This window comes from Pseudopipra pipra, unplaced genomic scaffold (assembly GCF_036250125.1).
Source record: "Pseudopipra pipra isolate bDixPip1 unplaced genomic scaffold, bDixPip1.hap1 HAP1_SCAFFOLD_264, whole genome shotgun sequence".
Lineage (NCBI taxonomy): Eukaryota > Metazoa > Chordata > Aves > Passeriformes > Pipridae > Pseudopipra > Pseudopipra pipra.
The window spans coordinates 38,998-47,709 of record NW_026990743.1 but is presented as its reverse complement, the minus strand read 5'-3'; the positions used below and the strand labels follow the sequence as shown (position 1 = coordinate 47,709).

Sequence of the window (8,712 nt, the reverse complement as noted above, 5' to 3'; positions counted from 1 at the left end):
GGCAGGCTCAGGTTCCCTGTGCAGTGTGCATTTAATAGCTCTCCACTGTCATCATGAAAAATTTTGTCAGCACGTTTTGTTGGACGATGGCAAGCAGGACCTGGGTGAAAATTGGGGTTCTCTGAGGTGCAGAGGGAAATAATTCTCCTTTGAAGTCCAGTGTAATTCAGTTTTGCACGAGTCTTGTCTGCCTTATGTTTGAATTGCTTTCTCTTCCAGGAAGTTTTAAATTAAACTTTTATTTTGTGTCTCCCCCCCAGTATCCTGTCCAAGACCAAGCTACCTTTCCTTGTGGGAATGGACTGGCCGGGCTTTGGCAGTCTGGCCCCTCGAAAGACTAAAGTGACCTCTTCCAGCAGGGGAAGACTTTCTGGCAAGCGGTGCCAGAAAGAACTGGAGTTTCTGGAGAATGAAAGCTGGAGGCGTGCCCCCGATAATCCTCGCCCCGGGTGGTGAGTGGTCTGACTTGCAGGGACCGGTGGCCTTGGCCAGGAGCGGTCCTGCCGGACTGTAATTTTAATTTCCTGCCCAGGCTGTAATTTTAATTTCCCTTGGATGCTTGGCAAAGCCCCTCTGGGGGAGCCCCGGTGCCTGGCAGGAGCAGAGCGGGCTTCCAGGGAGGCATTCACCCGGTCAGCGTCAGGAACCATCCTAACTGAGGCCTCGGTGAGTGCTTTTTGTATGACTGGACAGTGAAGCTGTCTGTGTGAATGACCTGGCTGTTGCTCAGTGTACTCCTAATTAAAGTGTCTTTTACTCCGTGTTCCCAGGCTCCCTCTTTCCCTTCGGTCGACGTGGGTGTGCCGGACGCCTCTGGCAGGACTAACCCCATGGCTTTTATGTCCAACGTGCTGTGCTGCGTGTGCCTGCAGGTAAGAAAAGCTGGGAGTGCGGTCCCTCTGCTTTGCTTGCTGTGTCTCTTGGGTAGTGATTTTGGAGGGGAATCCCAGAGCGATTTGGTTTGAAGGGGACCTTCAAAGGCCACCCTGCCTTCCGTGGGCAGGGACACCTTCCCCTCTCATCCCCGGTTGCTCCAAGTCCCGTCCAGCCTGGCCTGGAACACTTGCAGGGATCCAGGGGCAGGCTCAGCTTCCCTGTGCAGTGTGCTCTAATATCTCTCCACTGGCATCCTGAAAAATGTTGTCAGCGTGTTTTGTTGGACGCCGGTAAGCGGGACCCGGGTGAAAAGGACATTCTCTGAGGTGCTGGGAGAAGGAGGACTCGTGCGGGCACCTCCAGAGACAGCGGGAACGGGAGCGTGCTGCGGAGAAGGAAAATTCCAGGGGGTGGGTGCCGAGAAATTTGTCCTTCCCTTGCCCTGTGCTCTGCACTCAGCAATGGGTCAAGTGCAGAAGTTTCCTGGGGACCCTGGAAAATGAGGCCGGGTCTGCCAAGAAAAGTGGGGCCAAAGGAGCAGGACCTGGGTCTTCGAGCGTGGGAGAAACAAGGGCCGGGTCATCCTCTGCCTCCAGGAGGGAGGGCAGCAGGAAAGGCCACGGACTAAAGCACTGAAGTGCCGTTCCCCAGGGAGCCCCTGCCCAGCACTGAACTTGCTTGTGCACTTGCTGTCCCTTTGCCAGCGGAGCCGAAGCGTCGGGTGCGGGTGCCGGGGGGATGGAGCAGCCAAGGACAAACTGGGAGGGTGTTTGCGAAGGAAGGGGGTAGAAGGAGCTCTTGACGTGCTTTTTTTACTTCTTCATCCCACAGAATTGCCACGAGAGGAAATACTTCAGAGGGGCTTCCCTCCAGATAAGCCCTGAATGTGCCAGGAGGTTTCAGCCGGGAGAAAGGAGCTGTGGAAGAAAAGCAGCCTAAAAATAGCCAGCGGGGATCATCAGGTTTTCCAGCCAAGAAAAACCAGGAGGGAGATGAGGGAATCGGGTTCCAATTCCTAAAGATTTGGTGGGTGTAGGAATGATTTCTGTGTGTTTTCCAGTCCCTTTTGATTCCTGGGATGATTTTAAAATGATGGCTAAATTGGAGATGTTGTTTTTGAGAGGAAATGATGCCAAATAAATGCAGAGTTTGGGGTCAGTTTTTTGGATGATTTGGGTCAGGTTTTGGGGTCAGTTTTGGGTCATTGTTTGGGGTGATTTGGGTCAGTTTTGGGTCAGGTTTTGGGGTCAGTTTTGGGTCAGCTTTTGGGGTGATTTGGGTCGGTTTTGGGTCAATTTTTGGGGAGCACTGGGTGTTACTGGGGGTTGTTGGGGAGCACTGGGTGTTTACTGGGGAGCACTGGGTGTTACTGGGGGTTGTTGGGGAGCACTGGGTGTTACTGGGGAGCACTGGGAGAGAAAATGAAAAATAAAGAGAATAAAAACTAAACGAAATAAAAAAGGAAATATAAAAAACAAAAGAAAATTTTAAAAAAAAAGGCAAAAAACCTAAAAAGGAAATAAAATGAAAATGAAATAAAAGAGAAAAAGAAAAAAAAAAAAAAAGAAACCCCTTCTTGGGCACCCCGTTTCCTCTCCTCCCCCCCCCCCGAACCGTAAATTGCGGGGTCATCACCCCAAAAATGTGAGAAGGGGACCCCAAAATGTGGGTGAGGGAAGCCCAGGGAGCCGAAAAAGTGGAGGGGGAGCCGCAGTAAGAAAGCGAAGCCGGGAGGTCGGGCGGCGGGGTGGGGGGGGGGAGCCGAGGTGGCGACGCCGGCGCATGCGCAGTCGTTGGCAAGACGCCGGCGATCACGTGGTAAGCAAGGGCAGGCAGGAGCGGGACCGGCGACGCATGCGGAGTGGCTCTCGTGCCGGCGCAGCGCTCCCTGCTCGAGTTAAGGGCCGGTTCCGGCGGCAGGGCGGGACTGGCGGTCTCCCGTCTCTCCCGGGGTGTGTGTGGGGGGAATAACATGAAGATTTTTTTGGGGTGAAAGCGCAGAAATTAGCCAGGAGGGACGCTAATTTGGGTAAACTCGGTCACCGGAAGTAGAGAGCGACCGGAAGTCCTCCAGGCCCCGGCGCGGAAGTCCGCCAAGCCCACAGTAAAGATGGCGCCGCCAGGACCGGAACGACCACACTAAAGATGGCGGCCCCGGCCCGGAAGTCCGCCAAGCCCACAGTAAAGATGGCGCCGCCAGGACCGGAACGACCACACTAAAGATGGCGGCCCCGGCCCGGAAGTTCGCCCGGACGCCACACTCAAGATGGCGCCTCCAGGACCGGAACTTAGCCGACGCCACACTCAAGACGGCGGCGAGAGGGCCCCCCCCCCCCCCCCCCTCCCGCCTCAGAGAGGCGTTTAACCTGGTGCCTGACCTCCGCCCCGACCCGGACCCCCGCCCCGCGCCCGCAGCGCCGTCTCGCCGCGCCGCTTCCCGCTGTGGGGACAGGGCGGGGCGCTCGGCGGCGCCGGGCGCGGGCGGCAGGTTCGTGGGCGGCGGCGGGCACTTGCGTGGACAGCCCCCCTCGGCGCCGCGCGCGCGAGGACCCTCAGGCGCTCACGCCGCGCCGCCCGCTCGCCCCGCTCCCCGCCCCGCTCCCGCTCCCGCCCTCGCCCCCGCCGTGCCCTGGAGATGCTATCGGGGCTGCGCCGCCGCCTTCCCCCCCGGGAGCGACCCACGGCGGCAGATCCCACGGAGATCGTCCCCGGGGTAAACTGGGCGCGGCGGGGGGGGCGCGGCCGTTCTTCTGCCTCTCCCCGCGCGCCCGCCTGTGGCTCCACCCGTCCTTCTCTCCCCTCCCATGCGGGACAGCCCCAGGTGTGGGCAGTTAGGCTGACAAAGAGGCGGGACAGCCCCAGGTGTGGGCAGTGAGGCTGACAAAGAGGCGGGACAGCCCCAGGTGTGGGCAGTGAGGGTGACAAGGGGCGGGCCGTGCTCGGTGGGGCCCTTTTTATAGGGAGCTTCTGCAGGGGAGTAGTCGATCCCAGGGAATCTCTCAAGCAGTAATGGTGAGAGCATCTCGCAGGGGCTGGGGGAAGCACCTGATGTACCCGGATTATCGCTCGAGGAAGGTGCCGAGGGATGAGCCCTGTTCCAGGAAGCAGCGCAGGAGAGGGGAGCAGCGCACGTGAACAGGTGGGAGAGTGTGGGGGTGCAGAAAAGATGCAGCTCAGACTGGAGGAAGACCTTGGATGTTTCTTTTATTGATACAAACGTGCAAAGCAGAGAGTGAGGTGGAATATAAACACTGTAGGTGCTCGGGCAGGTGAACCAGGACTTAGGAGAGGAAATCGCTTTCCTCAGCACCTAAAGTTCCAATTGCCTCTCTCAGGAGCAGTCGAGAGGAGTTTCTACTTTGGGGCTGGTCTCCAAAGGCAGGCACCTGAAACTGCTGTGGGAAGCTTACTGCTGTAACCAGACAGTAATTTCCCCTGATATTTTAGCTACTAAACCCAGTGAGTTTTATTTCCTCTGTGCAGAGCTCTCCACTCTCATTTTAAGGCCATTTTCCCCGGTCCTCACCGCAGGACAGCGGCTCTTTCCCGGTTCAAACCTCGGCACAGCCACCGAACCGGGCGCGGGTCCGTGGAAGCACTTCCTGATTCTCGTTATTACCTCACTCCACATCCCCCATCGCGAAGCACCCCGGGAGCTCAGCCCAGCACCGCGGGAGGGTCCCGCAGGTAGGACGCGGCCACGCCGCGCCGCGCCGCCCCGCTCCCCTTCCCGGCGCCGCAGCCCGCGCCGCCCCGCTCCCCTTCCCGGCGCCGCAGCCCGCGCCGCCCCGCTCCCCTTCCCGGCGCCGCAGCCCGCGCCGCCCCGCTCCCCTTCCCGGCGCCGCAGCCCGCGCCGCCCCGCTCCCCTTCCCGGCGCCGCAGCCCGCGCCGCCCCGCTCCCCTTCCCGGCGCCGCAGCCCGCGCCGCCCCGCTCCCCTTCCCGGCGCCGCAGCCCCCGCCGCTCCAACTCCCGCTATTCTGCTCCAGTCCCTCCACTCCAGCCCCTGCCCGAATCCAATACCAACCCTAAATCCAATACCAACTATAATACCTGCTCACGTTAGGAGTTCTTTTCTCTGTCAGGCTCTTTACCTATCCTGATTTTAAGTCAGAGATGCAAACCAGGTGCTGCTGCTCCCAGAGCCTTTATACCGTCTTGGATTGGGCTACTCTTTTTCCCCCGGGGGCCTCACGGGAAGGGAGGTGGGCACGGCCAGGGCTATATTAACCCCAGCCTTTGGTCAGGGAAGTCATTCAGCAGGCAGGCTTCAATGGGATAAGAGCTCTCCCTTTCTTTCATTTAATGGGACTTCTCAGGCTATTCCTGCTTTATTAAAGCATCAGCTTTGGTATCCAAAGAAGCAGAGCTGTATATGGCAATGAAGAGGATTACACTCACATGCAGGGTTTTTAAATTTCATAACTTGGTGTTGGTAAGCTGCTTTTATAATTGGTTATCTGTTTCTCTTTTCCTTAGGAGCCTTGCATCTTTTGGGATTTCCTGATCATCTCAACTGCAGTTTGGCAGTTTTTCACTAGTGTTATCCAGTCCTCAGGTGAAGCTGCTCTGTGTTGAAGATGCTACAGACACCCAGGTTTGCAAGTAGTCAGTGGGGGGTTACAGCCCACAGATGGAGGGAGGGCTGGGGTGCCAGCTTAGGAATTGCCAGGGTTTTTTTGAAGGTAGTATGGGTGGAAAGCAGTGTCCAGGAGCCCCCTAAATGCCTGTGAAGGCACCACTGACTTTTCAGATGTGCCACTTAAGTTTTCTTCTCCTTCACCCAGGTATTCTGCGTGATTATAGCTGCAGTCTTTGGCTGCAGGCAGTGACCCTGGGTGGTTTGCCTAAAGAGAAGGGAGACTCTTTGAGCTCTCCCCATCTATCTGGGTGACTTTGGTTAGAGTTTCTTTACCATGTCAGAGGGGCAGGGTGTAAAGCAGAGTTGAACAGAACAGAGGCCAGAGGAGCAGAGCAAGAAGGTGGGTCATCACCTGACATCAGCACAAAGATGTGGCTTTTAGCTCCACGTTTACTTAATGTGTTAAGGATTTTGTTGTTTGGGTTTGTTTTTTCTTTGTTTTCAGCTGCAGAGCCCTGGGCCCAGGAGGCTCTAGGCACCGGAGGGGAGGTGATCCAGGTGAGTCCCAGTGAGCAAGGTGAGCATTGACTCCAGGACAGAACTAGATGGTCTTTTACAGGTGTTGTGGTGAATCTGTGCACAGGCTTTGTTTCTTGTGTTTTCCAGGGGTTCTGCCACCTTCTAACAGACAGTCCAGTGCTTCGGGGCCCCTGTTGGTAAGAGGTCACTGTGGAGGAGAGGTAGGTAGGAGCTCCCACAGGAAAGCCATCCTTTCAGGCAGTATCTCAGTCTGTGCTTTTGCCTTTGGCTTTTTTACTTTGCAGAGAATGTGTGCAGCCTCAGAGGGCTGGAGCCACCTGCCAATTAGGTTTGATGGTCTTCATCTGTCCTTGTGAGTAATCTCCTAGTACTACGAGGGTCATCAATTAAGGCTGGACCTTTCCCAGTTGCAGGTGCCATCCAGCCTGCCTTTGGCCAAGGAGGAGCATTGAGGTTGAGTTGGGGAGGTAGGGAGGAGGTCCTGGGGTCTCCCTTACTTTCAGAAACACCCCATAACTTTTTTTCTCACTCCCCCAGGTACGGCACACGGTGATGGCAGCAGCCTCCGACTGGGGTCGGAGCCAGTGGCCCGAGAACCTCTCAGCTCAGGGGAGGGTGAGTAGCCAATTGCGGGGTTATCTCCCACGTGCTGCCCAACTCTTGTGTCAGTTTCTGTTTTCTTTCTCATAGCGACCGAGTCAGTGATCACAGGACCCTATGAGCCAGCCGGGCGTCCTTCCTTCACATCGAAGATGGATTCACATCCCCAGCTGTGGGAAAGATAAGTGGAGGACTCCCACCTGGAGAGGGGATGAGAGCTGGGTCCAGTTTTATGTTTAGGAGGGAGGGATTGTCAAATGAGCACAGGGGAAAGGGTCTGCCCTAACAGGCCCTTGGCACACATAGGAGGAGCAGTTTACTTTTCATCATGGAGTAGGATGTGCAGGGCAGAGCTGTTCAGGTCTGTGTCATGTCCTTTGTCTGGTCTGTGTTTCGTGTCTTACACTTCAGTCACTGTGTCTTTGCTTCCTGCCCTCAAAGATCTTATCTGAGATGTCAAAGCATCATTCCTAGAGTCTTGAACCTCTGCACTGCCCAGCCCAGTGCCCATACCATCCGTTCTTTGGTTCACAAGCTTGGACGTGCATCGGAATCGCATCTGAGAAGTGTCAGGTCAGGTGTCTTTTACAGCCTCCTTACAGGTTGTATCGGTGGCTGTGCCGTGCAGTCATCCCTTGTCATCCCACCTAGGACTTGTGAGAACCTAAGAAGATTCTGAACATAGCATTGTCTCCCATCCATCTTAGCCTTTTTGTAGGCAGTTCTTGTCCCAGGCCATTCTGTTAGAGTGTGTTTTCAGGCTCCTCAGAGCCTCCTCCGTTCAGTCTCGCCGTATCCTCCGTCTTCCCGTGCGGCAGCACATCCATTTTGGCGTCGTTCCTCTCTGAGTTCTCTCTCCTGGTTGCACCACAGCACTTGTCTGGAGATGTGTCCTTGGAGTTTGTGTTGGGCCTGGAACTGCTCTGCCCTGCAGTGTAGACTTGGGGGTAGGTGGAGTAGGAAGGAGACTTTCCATTTACCCTGTGATAGGCTCAGCCACTCAGGGCAGCAGTTCTCTGGTCCTCCTGGAGGCAGCCCCTGCCTGCAGTGTGTGTGCAGTCACGAGAGCGGGCTTGTCCAGGGCCAATGGGAGCGGTACAGCAGGGCCCTTAAAGTTAGGTCAGTGTTTGTTTGTGCAGGCTGTCTTTGGACCCCAGAGGGCTTGTCTAAGGAGAAATTAGAATTGCACAGCAGTTAATGTTGCCCTGTGTATATGGCTGACTTTGGTAACTCATTTCTTTGCAGCATCAGAGAGGCTTGATGTAAAGCAGAGATGAACAGAGGAGGCTGGAGGAGCACAGTTAGAAGGTGGGTCCTCATGTGAGGTCAGAACCAAGACATGACTTTTGGCCCTAGGTTTACTTGATCATTTGGATGGTTTGGTGGTTTAGTTTTGGTTTTTTGGGTTTTTTTAAGATGCAGAGCCCTCAGCCCAGCAGAGGACAGGCACCAGAGGGAAGGTGAGCCTGGTGAGCAAGGTGAGCAGTGACTGCAGGACAAAACTAGCTGCTCTTTTGCAGGTGGTGTACTTGGGGTGAATCTGTGTACATACTTGTTTTTTTGTTTTACAGGCAGTGCACAGACTTCTAACGTGCAGTCCAACGTGACAGGGACCCTGCCTGTAAGAGGTCACGGTCAAGGGGTGTCAGACAGAAGCTGCCATGGGAGCAGCAAACTCTTGGGCAGTATCTCAGTAGTCACACTTGCCTCTGGGTTTTTTTACAGGAGATGTAGGCAGCCTCAGATGGCCGAAGCCAACTCACAGTGAGGTGACGGACACAGTTTGGTCCTCTGGAGCTGTCCTTGAAAGGATAAGCAATGAAGCACTGAGCTTTTTGGATTGCAGGTGCCACCCAGGTAAACTTTAGGAGCCGATGAGCATTGGAGGTGAGTCGGGGAGGCAGCAGGAGGAGCAGGAATCCACTGCAGCTTTAGAGATGCCCTCTAATTTTGTCTCTCTCTCTCACTCAGGTATCCCAGGAGATGACAGCATGTTGTCCAAGTCTGGTCAGAGTCAGTGACACGAGGACCTGCCTCGGTGACAGTGAGTAGAGGGATCCTGGTGGCTGGGGCCACGTGCCACACTCCTCAGATCCGGTGTCTTGTTTTTTTTCTC

At 55.7% G+C, this 8,712-nt stretch overlaps 3 long non-coding RNA genes across 6 annotated transcripts; all 3 read left to right on the top strand.

The window, feature by feature from the left end:
- The first annotated feature begins 878 nt into the window (after positions 1-878).
- On the top strand, positions 879-2,240 carry LOC135408242 (uncharacterized). Its single transcript, XR_010427409.1, has 2 exons — positions 879-1,166; positions 1,708-2,240. It is a non-coding gene; the product is annotated as an uncharacterized LOC135408242 (long non-coding RNA).
- A 3,168-nt stretch (positions 2,241-5,408) lies between these two features.
- LOC135408243 (uncharacterized) lies at positions 5,409-6,980 on the top strand. 3 transcript variants are annotated; one of them, XR_010427411.1, is made up of 6 exons: positions 5,409-5,471; positions 5,962-6,033; positions 6,123-6,196; positions 6,281-6,348; positions 6,534-6,611; positions 6,687-6,980. It is a non-coding gene; the product is annotated as an uncharacterized LOC135408243 (long non-coding RNA). The 3 variants fall into 3 exon arrangements; XR_010427410.1 differs by lacking the exon at positions 6,687-6,980 and having other exon boundaries at positions 6,281-6,676; XR_010427412.1 differs by lacking the exons at positions 5,409-5,471; positions 6,687-6,980 and adding an exon at positions 5,780-5,856 and having other exon boundaries at positions 6,281-6,676.
- A 1,029-nt stretch (positions 6,981-8,009) lies between these two features.
- LOC135408244 (uncharacterized) lies at positions 8,010-8,401 on the top strand. Of its 2 annotated transcripts, none has more exons than XR_010427414.1 (3): positions 8,010-8,074; positions 8,168-8,217; positions 8,322-8,401. It is a non-coding gene; the product is annotated as an uncharacterized LOC135408244 (long non-coding RNA). The 2 variants fall into 2 exon arrangements; XR_010427413.1 differs by having other exon boundaries at positions 8,168-8,224.
- The last annotated feature ends 311 nt before the right edge of the window (positions 8,402-8,712 follow it).